A 14,788-nucleotide genomic window follows, 5' to 3' on the forward strand; every position below is an offset into this window, starting at 1 on the left:
TGGGGATAGGATCAAAGGTGCACAAATTAGACCAAATCAATCCACTAAGGTCACTAATAGTGCACTAAATGCATTCACATCATGAGAGGACCTTTTCAAACAATTCTAGAAGCCTCTAGGAATTTCTAATCTAATTTACTTTCGATCAGCGCGAGGAATGCAAAGGAAATATTTTCAAATTACTCAGTCGCATGCATGACAATATCTAAATGTGATTGGCACCATAACTTCTCCCATAGGCTAGTATCCCAGCAACTTGAGCCTTCCATCTGCTCCCGTAGGCTTCTGTGCATGCGAATGAGGCGAAGGAAGAGGAAAACCATCAACCCTTCATCTCAGGACCTCTGCCATCAGTTAGATCCTCTTCTTCAGCATCTATACTAGCCTCCAGACCTCTATCATGGCCTCTGACACATCTGCAAGTGAATCCAACATGTCTCCAAAGTGTCACTACCAAGTTGATCTACAAGGGCCAACAAACAAAGTTGGCAAGTGTGCCAACAAGTCCTCCACTCTCCATCAGACCTCTGAACAAGTTGCAACACATATGAATGGACCTACAAACCTTTTTAGCACCTATGCAACACCAGCACCATCATCATGAAGCCATCACACTATAACAAGTCATCTCCATGGATCATAAGCATCAAGACCTAGTTGACAACTCAACTAGTGTGTCATGAACCATCTCTACCACATGTAGATCTGCATGATCAACATGTAGCAGCATCCTCTACCTGTAGAAGCACCATCCAACTATCTTCCAACATCATCAAACCATCATGAAATGTCTATCAATGCACATGCCAACTCCTCCAAGACCATCATGTTGTCATCAAGCTCCATCAATGTGCCATCAAGTGTTCCATCATCATAGGACCAACATCAATGCCAACACATACCAACACAAGTGACATCATATTGTTGACATCAATACCAACCAATAGGACCACCAAGACAAACACATATGCACATGATAGGTAGCACCATGAACTTGTTGACATAAATGCCAACACATCAATGTCAACAATGCAACCTCCAAGTCTTACAAATGGCATCATGATATATACATGTATGTGTGAAAAGTTTGTCAAAGGGTAAACTCGTGATAAATGAATCATCATATAAGGGAACCAATGGATCATGAGGCAGTGGTGGTGGTCTCCTAATCTCTCCATCTAGTGAAACACGCGCACTAGCCAATGACACTCTCATTTTGTCTACAATAGTCTCTCGTGTCTCACCACCGAGATGCTCATCTAGCTCTGTCGATAATACCAAGCTCCGAGATGGTAGTGGCAAGAATCTTAACGGTGGTGGTCCCTATGATCCCCCTCATGCCTATAGGTACATCCCATGTCAGTACCATAAAAATGAGATCCAATATCAATGTAATACGACCTCATGTGTAACACAAACTCTGCATATAAATACTTAGAAAAATAAATGGTGACTTGGTCATGGTTGGGGAACTTGCCCCAAGCTCCAATGAATCTATCATACACAAAAGGGGTAGCATGAAAATTACTAAAATATTTCAATGGGATCAAACCTTTATGTATAGCAGGGAAATCTAGAGGGACATCGAACAACTCCCCACGAACATCAATGTCGTTGGTGGCCTCTTTTACCACCTCCCAAGAATATGGGCCTCTAACCTCATGCCTCCTGACCCTATGAATGAACTATAATATGTGTTTATATGGGCCCTCACACTTTTTTCTCATCTCTAAATAATGCATTTTATTCATAGCGCATAAATATGTAAATATATATGTAAAAAATTGAAATAAACCTATTTACAAAACTAATAAAATTTCATTCCAACTAAATACTACAATAGACTTTATGTTCTTAATGTTTGACTTTGACCTATGACATGTACTAGGTGCAAACACATGAAGAAAATTTTTCTTGTACAACCCACTACATAATGAAACAATATGGTACAAATTAGAAAAGAGTCTAAATGCTTTTATTCATTAGACCAAATGCACTTTTAATGATGGATTTAATATATCTATCAATGATGCATAGTTGAAACATGAACTTATATATATATAATAGTTAAATACATATAGAGTTATAATTATATAGTTTTAAATGAGTTGTAGTTATAATTATAGTTATTTTACATGCTATGCTATGTTATGCTATTATACGTGTGTGTGTTATGTTAAATAATTATAGAATTATGTCATGTTAAGTTAAATAATTTTATGTTATGTTTTAAATGTTAAATAACAAATTATGTTATGTTAAATAGTTATAGAAATTTTTATGCTATGTTATAAACAATATATATAGAACTATAATATATCTAGCTATGTGATATGTTATCACTTTATAATATAGTTAAATATATATAATTATTTTTTCCCTTGGAAAAAGTCGTAATTTTCATTAATAAGAGAAAATTACATTTTGTAGATGTTGAGCATATGTAAAGTGTAAGGCATTGCCTGTCCAAAATAAGTTTAAAAATAGTGATATAATGCTCCATGCAGGGAGCAAACTGATCAAAAAGAAAAAAACATTATGGTCTCTATGCAAAGAGAGTATAGTGCAGCATAGTTATGTAATAACATGTAGAAGTAATCATAATATTTACATATAAACAAAATAAACTTCCTGACTCAAGTTGAGCCTTCAGTTATGCTTCTGGATCTATGAATGGTCTATGATAGTGCTGATAGGTAACACCATCCTTCTCCTCATATATCAACCAAGTACCATCATCCCTGTGCGCTGCTTCCTTGGATAGGTGATCGGCAGCTGAGTTGCGCTCCCTGTAAATGTGATGGCAAACAAAAGAGTCAAAAGTCGAGATGAGCCTGTGAATATCATCCAAGATATGCCTCAATGAGTATGCATTGCAATTAGATTTTTTGTTTATCCAGTTGCATACTAATTTTGAATCACCAAAGAGTTGAAGGTTCATGCACTGTTTGTTCAGGGCAAAATGAATGAGGTATTTGGCAGTTAAGAGCTCAGCGTAGTTATTGGTTCCTCTGCCCAGACCCATTTGTATTTTGAAGGAATGGGTTTCTGATATGTGTAATATGGCTCCTCCCCCACAGCCTATCTCCTATGCCGATCCATCGAAATAAGCCCATGGCATGGAGGTATTTATGGTTTCTGACATGATGTTCCTATGATGCTATTGAGTGGTCTCTTCTGGAATAGAGTGATAGTCAGCTAAAGTTCTAGACAATATGGAGGGCCAGTGTGGAGCCTTCTACTGAAAAATAATACAGTTCCTGGCTATCCAGATAGCCCAACATATGAGTAGTGGTAAATTCCTCTCCTTTCTAGTGGCAGCCTTCCACCAGTTGTTCCATGCGTCTTTTATATTGTCATTGTGCCACCAACATGTAATGGGAAGCGATGTGAGTAGGCTATTCCATAGCTCTTGGGTGGTAGGACAGTCCAGAAAGAGGTGATCATTGTCTTCACTATAGTTCCTGTAGAGGTGGCACCAAAATGGTCCTAAATAAGATTGCTTCATCAAGTTTTCACCAGTCAGGATTTTGTTGTGCTGAATAGACCACATTAGCAGCCTCATTCTAGGGGCCGCTTTTAGCTTCCACATAAGGTTCCACCAAGGCTCAGTGGCTTGGGGCTTATAGGGTTCCATCAATACCAGATATCCTATCTTGGGTGCATATGAGCCATGTTTAGCAAATGCCCATATAAGTTCATCATCCCCTTCTGTGATCTTGATGTGGGCCTCTGTTAATGCATTTAGGTAGTCACGCCAATCTTGTTGCCAGTGCGAAGGGATATTTAGTAAGGTCCCTGATTTCCAAGCCTGTTGAGTCAAGGTGGAGAGGGCATTGTCGGCAATGTGGCAGATATGTGTGATGCCTTGATCAACAAGATGTATTTTCAACTCCGCAGGTAGCCTATGAGCATTACCACAGCCAACCCAGGGGTCTTCCCCTATGCGCACCAGTGTTCCAGATCGGATTCTCCATGTCAGTCCATTTCGTATAAGACCCATAGCATTTATTACAACCTTCCAAATGATAGATAAATATATATAGTTATATCTAATAATTATATATTTATATAGTTATGAATTAGTTATAATTATGTTACATGTTATGTTATGTGTGTGTTATGCTAAATAACTTTATGCTATACATGTTAAATAATTATAGAGTTCTATGTTATAATTTTATGTTATGAACTAAATAGTTATAAAACTCTGTTACGTTATCGTCTATATATATATATATATATATATCATTGATGTTATAAGTAAGTTATAATTTAGTAGAATATATATATTTATATAATAATTATGTTATGATCTATAGTTATGTTGTAATATATATATATATATATATATATAATTTTATGTTAAGTTAAATAATTGTAAAACTATGTTATGTTATATATTTTATATATGGAACTATAATGTATAACTATGTGATGTTATATTTAAATATAGTTACATGTTATGTTATATGATATGATTATATATATGTTATGCAAAATGTTATAATTATATATAATGACATGATGTTTTATATATATATATATAATAATGAAATAACAAAATGTTCTATTTTTAGATTTTTAGCTTTAAAGATTAATATTTTATTTTTAGAAATAAAATTGTAGTACAATTATTATTAAAAAAATATTCAAAATAAAATTAATTTAAATTTAAAATAATAAAATAAAGTAAAATTTGGGTTCACTATGAGAAACCATAGTTATCATGTCAATCTCAAGCTCCTAATTTACTTATTTATTGGTTATAGTTTCGTTGTTTTTCTATTTTGGAGTTTTTTGGGGTATATTTTAGGTCAAATTTGCAAGAAATTTAAAATGCATTAAAAAAAAAATTCTATTTCACAAAAATCTTAAAGGAAAACTTTAAAACCTATAATAAATAGAAAAAAAATGTTTTTGAATTTCAAAATCAGAAATATGCATTTAATACACAAAACATTGCAAGTAAAAAACAAATTTAAAACACAAAACATTGCAAGTAAGAAAATATGTGATTTCCTAAGATTTTTTGAAGGGTTTTTTTGTGGTTTTCATAGTTTTTGTATGTTTGTTTTTTTTTTAATAATGTTGGTTTCATAGTTTTTGTACATGGTTGTTTTTTTAAATTAATTTGTTACTTTTTGCCAAAAAAAAATTAATAAATACAAAGGATAGAGTACCTACCTTCGTTTGAGCCTTTGTGATGTTGGCGAGGTGGTTGGTGAGATTGATTTGAACACTCCAATACTTGATCGAGTGCCAATAATCTTGGTCGAGTTCCTCTGGTCTGTGCAAATGGCATGCGCAAACCGCGGGAGCGGTATATATTAAAAACAAGGGCTCAATCGAGTCTTAAAGCTCGATCGAGCCCTAAATCCTAATTGAACGCTATAGCTCGATCAAGTGTTATAGCTCGATCAAGGGTTAATTTTTAACCCTCAATCAAGCTACCTTTTTAGCACCCAACGAGCTTGATTGAGACATTGTTTTTTCCACCCAAATGCAACCTATTTTGCCAAAAAATGTAACCCAATTCCATGTTTTCACCTTGTAGGTATTTTGACGAAATATAGTTCTAAGAAATATACTTCAAAAGACCTGCACCTGCGACCTACCCAAAAACCCTAAGAAAATACACCCCAACAGAAAGCCCAACTCAAGTTGCCCAAATTCATGCAGGCTCGTTGGGTGAGCCTCACCTTCATCTTGTGCTACCTTTGTTGTGTTTCGTTGTTATGCGACGCATCCTTGGTGATTTCTCTTGAGTCCTCTTGGTTACTTGTTAGATCCTCGAATGCTTGAATGATGTCCTTCCCATCTGTCGAGCTCTCCTTTTTATATTTGATCTGCCCAGTGGTTGGTGTGGGCCAACGCCCCTTCATGAGTTGGACCAACCTGTTGCATCATTTGGGCACCCCTTGATTAGGGTGGTCACACCCATGGGCCGACCCCCATTCCACCTTAGGGAAATGTGGGTGGGCACACCCTTCATGACATGCCCAATAAGTCTTGCCCAGCGTAGCACCCAAAAAATTTGCCTTTTTGTAGACATGCCGAGGGTGCACATCCTCCAACTCTTGCACGTTACATGTTTCTACCATGTGGACCTAGGTTCCCCATCTTCATGCGGGCACTTTCATCATGTTGGGTGCTTTCATGTTGTGCATTTCAAGTCATGTGATCTCCAGTTCCTTCAGTTTTTACCAAGTCATTTCCTGGTCGCGCGGGTTGGTGCCTCATCTTATGTGGACCACTTTCTCTATGCGATCTTATAAACCAACTCGCTTCGTATTGTTTGTGTGCTCATGTGTTGAGGGTTTTCACAATGCATGTCTTGGATGAGTCACCATCTCGAGTATTGACACCAGCCCATGCTAAGAAATAAACCTTAAAAACATTTACTAGACTTGTGCAGAGATTTCACTGTGCAAAAAGCTTTGCACACTGCTTTACATGCAAAGCTCCGCACACTATGTTACATGAAAAGCTCCACACATTGTTTAATGTAACATCCCCTGGTTGATTTTCCATGTAAATAAAATAATACTAAGGTCATGGGACACATATTCCAAGCTAAATGGTGGGAAAACATTATAGTGGGAATTACTTGTGGTTTAATAATGGATATGGAAATTAGGAAAGGTATTGGCAAAGGAAAAGAGGCAATAAATGGCATTTAATTATGAAAATAAAGGAAAATAGAAAGAAGGTGAAGAGACACAAATTTTCATGTAAGGGAAATTAGAGGAAAAATGAAGGAAAATGAAGAAAAATGAGACATCAATAATAAAAAGGCATCATAGAAATAGTTGATGGCTTTTTTCAGTTCTAGATTTTGGTTCTCTTATACTCTTGCACACTTAGAGTATTCTTGGAGCACTCTAGCATTCACTTGGATTTGGAAGAAGACAAGCAAGAAAGCAAAGGACAAGAAAAGGAAAGAAAGGATGCGCAAGAAGAGATTTGGATTAACATCTACAACAGGGTTACTTTGCAAGTATTGGTTTCATGTGCGATATCTTTGCTGGTTTTTTGGATGCATGGTATATGCATGTGGTTCCTTGGCTATGTGTTTTATTTGGCATGGATAATTTCCCATATTAACAATGGTTTCAGCCTTGGTTTTTTTATTGGTTCTAAGGTTCCCTAGAGGTTGTGGGTTGAGATGGGAAACTTTTGGAGCCTTGTAACAACTTGGGTTCCTTGGAGTCTATGGGTCGAGTTACTAGTTTCTGGAGCGCTGGACAACTTGATTAGAGACCAATCTAGTTGATGTTAGTAATTTCTGGACCATATAGGTGATATCATTGTGCTTGAGGATTGAGGTTGTTTTCCCTCTAGAAGCGTTGGTTGGTCCTATGTTTGTTTAACCCTTATGATCCCACATTCATGCTTGGAATATGGCGGAGGGGTGATTGATTGAAAGAGAGATTTTGATTCAACCAATCTATGGTCGAGTGGTACATGGAAGTCCTTGAATTGGTTGGCATTTTCATATTTTAATACAAGAGATTTTCCTATTTTGATCTATGAGCACTTGTACTAGTTATTATGGTGATCTTATGGTTGATTTTTCATAGTTTCTATTCTGGTTATATGTTGGTTATATGCCTATTTTTATGATGTTCTCTAGTTATGTCTCTTGTTCATGATTTGATAAGTTATTGGATGGTTGATGAATGCATGGGATAACAAGTGTTGTTGTAGCTAGATTGAGAGGGAATTGAGACTTCTTGGTGATTTTCAAATGAAATTCAAAAGTTTATAATCAAATATGCATTCATGACCTGTTGCTTATATGCTTTTCATATGTTTGACGAAATGCCTATCATGCATTAGGAATGTCAAGGTCAAGCTCTTTCTTAAGTTTTGTTTGTTTAGCATTCCTATAAGCATTTCCATGATTCTGGAAAGTTATAGGTAGTTTTGGGCAGTGGTCTAAAGGCTAGCCTGAGAAACTAGCATAGATCTCACAAGCGCATGCACATAACAGATAATTTTGGGTCATCACTTCATGCAGGAAGGCTTATGGGTGTAGTTGGAGCCTCATAACCACATGAACATTGTCTCAATGGTGTGGTTGGGGTGTAAACCTAGTGAAAAAGAGTTCCAACTTAGGGATTGATCACCTAGGGTGGTTGGTAGACTCTTGAGTGATATGTAGTCTCTGAGGGATGTCAGTTTACTTCTGTTTTGTGGGCCCCACTTCCATGACTGGAACTTGGAGGTCGAGTCATATCATAATGACACTCATCTCATGTTTATCCTTGAGAGCTTCTCAAAGTGGGTAAATGTGGGAGGGGTAGTTACATGGTGGCATTAGAGTGGGTTTTGTTCTCTTTGGTTGATATCTGATACCACAGGGTGGTATCAAAGCTTCTAGGTTCAAATGCTTGGATTGGATGGGGTAAATGCATATTTTTAAGCAAGCATGTTAATTGTATATGTTTCTACTATGCATGCATTGTAGTGGTCATTTTTGAAGTTTTGCATTATCATGCATGATGTTGATATGTTGATGTCATTATGTATCTATATCATGCTAATCTGGACTGACTTGTGCAGATGTGATAGCCTCCCCTAAAATACATTAAGGTATGATTTTTATTATGTCTATATTTGGTTTATCTAACATGACATGTTTGCAAGAGATAGAAGATTAGAGATGAAGAGTAGAATGGTGGACTACAATTCACATGAATCCCCTTACAGGCCTGATGTGAATTCTATGGAATGGGAAAGGTCAGTTGGGCAGTAAGGAGAAGAGTACTCTCATGATTTAGCAAATACACTAAGAAGTTTAAAGGTAGAAATTAGAAGTTCCAAGGTAGATAATAACAGGTTGATTGAGGCACGGGAAAGGCTTGCCAGAGGTCAGTAAAAACAAGCAAAAGTCAATGCAGTCATCCTTCAAAGCCTTTTAGATTTACAGAAGCGGGGGCAGCTAAGGATCAGTCATGCATAGGAAGAAAAGACAAATGGGGCATACGGAAACAAGTTTCATAGAGGACACAGGTTTGATAGGGATGACACAGTTAGAGGTGGCAGATCTTTTGATGCACCTGACAAGTGGGCTAACACTCATGGATTTTATTCCATCTCCGGTTCTGAGATATATCATCGTCATTACCACCAACATACTTATAGGAGGAGTGAGAGGAGGTACTTTCCAAAAAAGTTCAAGAAATCCAAGCCTCCTGCTTTTGATGGGGATGTAAAGAAATCAGAAGATACATAATCATGGCTGCTTGGGATGAAGAAGTTCTTCAGATTGCATGATTATCCAGGTAATATGACATTCAATATACTTATCTTCAGTCTCAAGGGAAACGCATATATCTGGTGGGAATATGTGAAGCGTGTCAGAAGCATTAAGGTAGAGGAGTTGAGTTGGCATGAGTTTAAAAGACTCTCCAGGAAGAAGTACTTGTTTGAGAGATATTATGATGGAAAATTCAAGTATTTCTATGAGTTTAAGATGAGTTCCATGACAAATGAAGAGTACATGGCCAAGTTTCTAGAGTTGTTGAGGTATGTGCCCTACCTCAAAGATGAGAAGACAAAGGTCCAAATGTTCATCAATGGATTTCCTTTAGCATTTAATGATTAGATTGAGTATGATGAGCCTTGGTCATTGGGAGAAGTCATCAGGAAGTTGAAGCATTGTTATGAGTAGTCTAAGTGCAAGTTTTAACCTAAGTAGGGAAAATTTTAGGGGCTAATATTCGTAGGTGGGCTAATTTTCCATGTTTTATCCAAAAAAAAGATTCGTGAATTTCCATTTTTTTTCTAACATGACTCACGCAAATTTTATACTACACCATTATTTACCTTAAAATCCCACAAAATATTATGTTGACTAATATAAAATCATTATAAATCCAAATATTTCTACAAAAATATCACCAAATATTTTACAATTTTCATATTATGGACTAGTAAGATTTGCAAAGGTTTCGAAACTTTAAGATAATCTTACATCCTTAAAATTTTCCCTGAGCCTAAGTGAGATTGGAAAGGTAATGAGAAAACTAAAGGAAAGTGGGCTAAGAAGCGAGAAATACTTCAGGATATAGGTGACAAGGAGAATGTGTCACCTTATAAGAAGTTCAATGCAGTTGACATAGGACATGGATGTTGGAAATAATACTGAGAGGGGGGGTGAATCAGTATTATCAGATCAATCAAACTTTTTCAATTTCATACTCAGAAACATATACGCTACTTCAATTAAGTGAACCCGCGTGTACATGCTACTGTTTCTAATGAAACTCGCGTATATCCAGAGATCTTATAATTCAGTTATCTTAATCTTCAGTAAATACATCAGATCATCATTAAGCATATTAACAGTAAACAGGTGCAGAATAACAGAACAGAACATCACACAAGAGCCACACACATGAACACCATGATATAAGGTGGAAACCCAATGTGGTTGAAAACCACCTGCTGCAATTCATCTCTTTCTTCTTTAATAAGAAACTTCTCTTACAATGCACTGGTGCAGTCATTTACCAGCACACAGGCTGCAACCTGCAGAGGGCTACAACCCTCATAGCTCTTGTACTAGTCGATCCATTTACTAGTACGTAGGTGCCAACCCTACAGAAAGCTACAACCTTCACTCGTTTTCCAGCTGCTCCTGGAAGGGAGCTACAACCCACTTTGGCTCTTGTACTGGCTGATATGTTTACCAGTACGTAGGTGCCGGCCTACGATCTTCCCGGGACCATGTTTCATACATTTTCATACTGGATCCATAAGTCAATCACCATTGTAGTACAACCTGCATCATCAATCACTGAAACACCCAATTCTGAATCACTGTAACCCTGTCAACAACAACCAGACAACATAACAACAACCAGATCCAATTTCATCTTCAAATATCATACTTCACATTGTATACGCTACTTGGATGAACCCAACCTGCGTGTATACGCTCTTTTACCAAAACCAACCCGCGTACAGATCTGCAAATTCTAACTTATGACTCTGCAGCTATATCAGACATCAAAACATACCCAGATCATAACAATAAACATGCGTCAGTAGTTCTGATCTATCCACAGTCAAACCATATGAAGATAATAATTCCAAGCCTTGAGATCTCGTTCCATCATTCATCATCCTCCACATGAGTGAAACCTTGGTTCAGATCACCAACCCATAACTAGCACTTGGATCTCACACTTCCTCAGATCTTCATTACTCACACACTCTTGCAACTTGCATCCTATTTGCCTAATGATCTTCTCCTTATATAGCCTTAGGCCCTTTACAATACCACGGTCCAAAACCATAGTAACACAATACCATCAACTTCAAAACTAGGGATCAACACGTCCGTCGAGACACCATGGTCCAAAATCATAGGCACAACTTCCAAGGACTAACCACCATGGACAAAAGGTACGTTTTCACATGTACGCGCTTTTCCTGAAGCCAACCTGCGTGTACACGCTGATTTTCCTTACTGAACCTGCGTATATCGCTTTCTTGTCCTGCTGTACTGGGATCTGTCCTCTGATCAAGTTGCCATCACTTGTACCTGTCTCTGAGTGAGTTGCCATCAAGGACAACACTTGAATCATAATGCCAACAATCTCCCCCTTTGGACTTGATGGCAACCACCACACCAAGTCACTCTCCCCCTTTGACATCAAGGGCAAAGGGCGAACCAAGATATTCTCTTCTTTGGTATACCTTCTACTGTCCATACTCCCCCTGAGTACCTGCTGCAATCTCCAAATGTGCTCCCCCTTGTATATGCCAAAGTGTACCAATCTATCCATCCTGCTCTTGCTGAATTGTGTTGTTCATGCTCCCCTTGACTGTAGGCAAGGTCTGCAAAAGATGTTCTTCAAGAAGAACAAAGACTTATACACCATAGAAGACCTTCCTATCACCAAAAGACTCAATACATACATTCATCACCCAACCTAGTGGGGATAGACCAATATTGACTCATCCACCTAACCATGTGGAGATACATTAAGAGTTTACTCATGATAAGACATGAACATTACATCATTCATCCCAGGCATAGTGGGGAAACCAACATAGGCCGTTACATGACCTTGACACCATAAAAGAGATATCACAAAAGAGATACATGCTGAAGTTTCTGAATGGGCTCCTAGTTGTATCAATCCATCCATGCTCCCCCTGAGTAGAGGCAAGTTCTAAGACCAGCAATTCATTCAAGACCATGACTATCATTCATCATATATGATCTATACCATCAGTCTGCAATGCCATTCCTTTGATCAAACAACAAGATGTATCATTTAGCTTCATAGAATTTATCAACAACTTCTAACCATAATGCCAACAATGCATTATTTGAAGTATATGCTCCCCCTGAGCCTGTGCCATCTATAGTTAGATCTGATCATGCATACATCAGAAATAAGCATCAAGACCTCATCATCATCAAGTTAGAATTAAACACTTCTAACATCTTACAAGTATCAAAACATTTCCAAACATCCTCAGCAGACTATAATCGTTAATCAAGAGAGCAGATATTGGACTGAATCATATCAGACCCCTTTTCTGAGTCTGTCCCCACTGCTTTTTCACAAACTGACATATACGCGACTTTTCAGTGTGAAACTCGCGTATATACGTGGCTTTACTTCATGAAACTTGCGTATGAGAATTAGAACACTGAAGTTTTACATCTTCAGCTCCCCCTGAGTCTGTTATGTCTGTGCTGTGCTGAGTACCCTGTGCTGTGCCACATCTTTCTGGCTGAACTTCCTTCTTCTTCCATATCTTCAAGCATGTTGATGATTTCTTCTTATCATGAGCTTTGTTCCTGCAATCTCTTGCTTTATGTCCAAACTTGTTATATGCATAGCATCTTACATGTTTCATATTCCTCTTATAGCAATCAGCAGCTTTGTGGCCAAATATATTGCAAGAAAAGCAATATCCATTAAAGTACCTTGAATGTGATGATCTTTCTGCATGATGGTCTTGAAACCTTCTTCTTCTACATATGGCTGCAACATGTCCGAGATTATGACATACATAACATTCAACATTATTCATGGGAGGAGTAAAATATTTTCTTTGAGGAGTCTCTTTCCTTGATTGTTGATGAGGTTGACCTTTCATTTCCTTGTAGAGCCTTTCAGATTTTGCATTAGAGATTCTTGTCTTACTTTGTGAACCAGATTCACCTTCAATAGACTCATGAAAACCAAGACCAGTTTTGATAGCAGGGGACCTTTGACTACTAAGAATATCATCCAAGATCTTAGTACTATCTTGAAATCGTAATAGTTTATCCTTTTCTTCTAATTTACTTTTCAAGATATTTACCTCAACTTGATGTTGTTCTTCTTTGTCTAGACATTGCTTCTTCAAGGTCTCTTCAGCTTTCCTTCCTTCATCCAACTGATGCCTTAGTTTGAGGATCTCGTTTTCTTGCTCTTTATTCAGTGCTAGCAGCATTTGTCGAGTTCTAGAGGCACATTCCAACAGATCTTCTAATTTGATGATTTCTTCTTTGAGGGCATTCTCCTTTTTGCTAGGTAGATCTTGCTGATCTGTGGTTTTATCTGATGCTTCATTTGTTTGTCCATCTTCATTCTGAGGTGATTCAGGATCTGAATTCTTACTTCCACTCAACAGCAGGTTGTCATTGTTCCTTTGAGCTGTCTTCTTCTTCTGACGTGCTTTCTTCCCCATTGTTCTACGAATCTCCTTCAAGCGATCAAGCTTCTCTGAAGGACCTGCTCTGATACCAATTGTTGGAAATAATACTAAGAGGGGGGGTAAATCAGTATTATCAGATCAATCAAACTTTTTCAATTTCATACTCAGAAACATATACGCTACTTCAATTAAGTGAACCCGCGTGTACACGCTACTGTGTCTAATGAAACTCGCGTATATCCAGAGATCTTATAATTCAGTTATCTTAATCTTCAGTAAATGCATCAGATCATCATTAAGCATATTAACAGTAAACAGGTGCAGAATAACAGAACAGAACATCACACAAGAGCCACACACATGAACACCATGATATAAGGTGGAAACCCAATGTGGGTGAAAACCACCTGCTGCAATTCGTCTCTTTCTTCTTTAATAAGAAACTTCTTTTACAATGCACTGGTGCAGTCATTTACCAGCACGCAGGCTGCAACCTGCAGAGGGCTACAACCCTCATAGCTCTTGTACTAGCCGATCCATTTACTAGTACGTAGGTGCCAACCCTACAGAAAGCTACAACCTTCACTCGTTTTCCAGCTGCTCCTGGAAGGGAGCTACAACCCCTTTGGCTCTTGTACTGGCTGATATGTTTACCAGTACGTAGGTGTGTCACACGAAATCTGTCAAGGGTGCGGACACGACTGACCTTCCTAGAAGTCTAAGACATTCTAATGACAAACAAGACAAAATGGAGTGATCTTTCTCTAAATACACCTTTTACAACATGAAAACTACAAGTGTTTAGGCTTACCTTATTCCAAAACGCTGTTGTTGAAGTCCGTTCTTGACGATCTGGATGAGCTCCTCCTTCAAGTCAATTCCTGCAACCACAAACAATCAAACAATTACCAAGCACTTGCATTTCATATAATAAAACATATATTCAACATGCAGACCAAGGAACACATGAAATAACTCATTAACAAAAGCTATTGAGAAAAATAAACCAGTTTGTATTAATAACGAAACAAAGAAACTCTTACAACCTGGCCTTGGTGTTGTGCAAGTTCCTCCCAGGGTCCATCAAGGGTTTTCCTCTACTTTGACAAAGCTC

The sequence above is a fragment of the Pinus tabuliformis genome, chromosome 6, assembly GCF_031772625.1.
Source record: "Pinus tabuliformis cultivar Carrire ecotype Pingquan chromosome 6, CPIR1, whole genome shotgun sequence".
Taxonomy (NCBI): Eukaryota; Viridiplantae; Streptophyta; class Pinopsida; order Pinales; family Pinaceae; genus Pinus; species Pinus tabuliformis.